Source organism: Triticum aestivum, chromosome 5A (genome assembly GCF_018294505.1).
Source record: "Triticum aestivum cultivar Chinese Spring chromosome 5A, IWGSC CS RefSeq v2.1, whole genome shotgun sequence".
NCBI lineage: Eukaryota > Viridiplantae > Streptophyta > Magnoliopsida > Poales > Poaceae > Triticum > Triticum aestivum.
In genome coordinates this window covers 621,128,560-621,132,025 of record NC_057806.1, presented here as the reverse complement: position 1 = coordinate 621,132,025, position 3,466 = coordinate 621,128,560, and the positions used below count along the sequence as shown (strand labels likewise).

Sequence of the window (3,466 nt, the reverse complement as noted above, 5' to 3'; positions counted from 1 at the left end):
ATAAGTGATTGCCTGATAATGAGCAAGGAATATACATCTTCTGCTAAAGAGGATCTATTAAACTCATAATTCATTAGATCCTTGTTATCAATGCCAACTAGGTATCATAAGTAAATGGATCCCGGTTGTTCAATCCTTTGATAACCAAGGTCATTCTTTGCTAAAGAGAAATGATCACTATGAGTCAGACTCAATAGAATTGGATCCATTCCAAATAGCGAGAATTAGGATTCTTGATCCCTCTCAATCTCTCTTTCAATTCGAGGATTCAGAGAGGTGTTTTCATAGTCATATCCGAATATTTTCCATCTCGGAATATTTTTGATTTCATTTTTCTATGATATGTCTTTCTATATGAAAATTGGTTATTTACGATGTATGATGATCCCTGTTAAGCATCCATGGCTAAATGGTTAAAGCGCCCAACTCATAATTGGTAAATTTGCGGGTTCAATTCCTGCTGGATGCACACAAACGGGAACATTCCATAAGTCTATTGGAACTGGTTCTCTATCCATGGAATCTCACCCATCATCCATACATAACGAATTGGTATGGTATATTCATACCATAACATAAGAACAATAAGAACTCGAATTCTTATCGATACTGGAACTCAGAGCATAGGAGGGAAAGTCGATTTATGGATGGAATCAAATACGCAGTATTTACAGAAAAAAGTCTTCATTTATTGGAAAGAATCAATATACTTTTAATGTCGAATCGGGATTCACTAAGACAGAAATAAAGCATTGGGTCGAACTCTTCTTTGGTGTTAAGGTGGTAGCTGTGAATAGCCATCGACTACCTGGAAAAGGTAGAAGAATAGGACCTATTCTGGGCCATACAATGCATTACAGATCGTATGATCATTACCCTTCAACCGGGTTATTCTATTACACTTCTAGATAGAGAAAAAACTAAAGGAGAATACTTAATAATACGGCGAAACATTTATACAAAACACCTACCCCGAGCACACACAAGGGAACCATAGACAGGCAAGTGAAATCCAATCCACGAAATAATTTGATCCATGGACGACACCGTTGTGGTAAAGGTTGTAATTCCAAAGGAATCATTACCGCAAGGCATAGAGGGGGAGGTCATAAGCGACTATACCGTAAAACAGATTTTTGACGGAATCAAAAAGACATATCTGGTAGAATCGTAACCATAGAATACGACCCTAATCGAAATGCATACATTTGTCTCATACACTATGGGGATGGTGAGAAGAGATATATTTTACATCCCAGAGGGGCTATAATTAGAGATACTATTGTTTCTGGTACAAAAGTTCCTATATCAATGGGAAATGCCCTACCTTTGAGTGCGGTTTGAACTATTGATTTACGTAATTGGAAGTAACCAATTAGGTTTACGACGAAACCTAGAAATTGATCACTGATCCAATTTGACTACCTCTATGGGATAGACCTCAACAAAAAACTATTGAGTAATGGCAGCAAGTGATTGAGTTCAGTAGTTCCTCATAGAAAATTATTGGCTCTAGAGATATGGTAATATGGAGAAGACAAAATTGTTTGAAGCACGCACAGAACCGGAAGCGCCCCTTGTTTCAAAGAGAGGAGGACGGGTTATTCACATTTAATTTGATGGTCAGAGGCAAATTGAAAGCTAAGCAGTGGTAATTAAGACCCCCGGGGGAAAACAGGGATGTCTCCTACGTTACCCATAATATGTGGAAGTATCGACGTAATTTCATAGAGTTATTCGATCTGAATGCTACATAAAGAACATAAGCCAGATGATGGAACACAGAGACCTAGGATGTAGAAGATCATAACATGAGCGATTCGGCAGATTTGGATTCCTTTCCTATATATCCACTCATGTGGTACTTCATCATATGATTCATATAAGATCCATCTGTCTAGAGATCGTCATATACATCTAGAAAGCCGTATGCTTTGGAAGAAGCTTGTACAGTTTGGGAAGGGGTTTTTTGAGAGAAAAGAAGAATCTACTTCAACCGATATGCCCTTAGGCACGGCCATGCATAACATAGAAATCACACGTGGAAGAGGTGGGCAATTAGCTAGAGCAGCAGGTGCTATAGCGAAACTCATTGCAAAAGAGGGTAAATCGGCCACTTTAAGATTACCATCTGGGGAGGTCCGTTTAGTATCCCAAAACTGCTTAGCAATAGTCAGACAAGTGGGTAATGTTGGGGTGAACCAAAAAAATTTGGGTAGAGCCGGATCTAAGTGTTGGCTAGGTAAACGCCCCATAGTAAGAGGGGTAGTTATGAACCCTGTGGACCACCCCATGGGGGCGGTGAAGGGAAAGCTCCCATTGGTAGAAAAAAACCCACAACCCCTTGGGGTTATCCTGCGCTTGGAAGAAGAACTAGGAAAAGGAAAAAATATAGCGATAGTTTTATTCTTCGTCACCGTAAGTAAATACGTAACTAGGAATATGGAATATTGCATTTTTGGAATTTGCAATAATGCGATGGGCGAACAACGGGAATTGAACCCGCGCATGGTGGATTCACAATCCACTGCCTTGATCCACTTGGCTACATCCGCCCCTTATCCAGCTAAAGGATTTTTTTCTTTTTTCCATTGATCATTATTCTATTTATTCTGACCTCCGTACTTCGATCGAGATATTGGACATAGAATGCCAATCTTTAAAAAGGAAAAAAAGGAGTAATCAGCTGTGACACGAAAAAAAAACGAATCCTTTTGTAGCTCATCATTTGTTGGCAAAGATAGAAAAGGTCAATATGAAGGAGGAGAAAGAAACAATAGTAATGTGGTCCCAGGCATCTAGCATTCTACCCACAATGGTTGGCCATACAATCGTGATTCATAGTGGAAAGGAACATATACCTATTTACATAACAAATCCTATGATAGGTCGCAAATTGGGGGAATTCATGCCTACTCGGCATTTCACGAGTTATGAAAATGCAAGAAAGGATACTAAATCTCGTCGTTAACTGAATTCTGAATAGAAAGATTAAGAAGAAAAAAATATTCAAAATAAAGTAAATGTAGGCGGGGAATAACCTTACTTATGACAAGTTTCAAACTAGTAAAGTATATCCCTAGGATAAAGAAGAAGAAAAGTGGGCTAAGGAAACTCACAAGGAAAGTTCCAACCGATCGTCTACTTAAGTTCGAGAGAGTTTTCAAAGCACAAAAACGTATCCCTATGTCAGTTTTCAAAGCACAAAGAGTTCTTGACGAGATTCGCTGGCGTTACTACGAGGAAACTGTTATGATACTAAACATCATGCCCTATCAAGCATCTTATCCCATCTTAAAGGTGGTTTATTCGGCAGCCGCAAATGCTACTCATTATAGGGATTTCGACAAAGCGAATTTATTTATTACTAAAGCCGAAGTTAGTAGGAGTACTATTATGAAGAAATTCAGACCTCGAGCTCGAGGACGTAGTTTCCCCATAAAAATGTTGAAAATATGCCCTAGAG

The 3,466-nt window shown here is 38.9% G+C and overlaps 1 pseudogene; it reads left to right on the top strand.

Annotated features, from left to right (window-relative positions):
- Positions 1–401: 401 nt before the first annotated feature.
- Positions 402–2,656, top strand: LOC123101653 (50S ribosomal protein L2, chloroplastic-like; annotated as a pseudogene).
- The last annotated feature ends 810 nt before the right edge of the window (positions 2,657–3,466 follow it).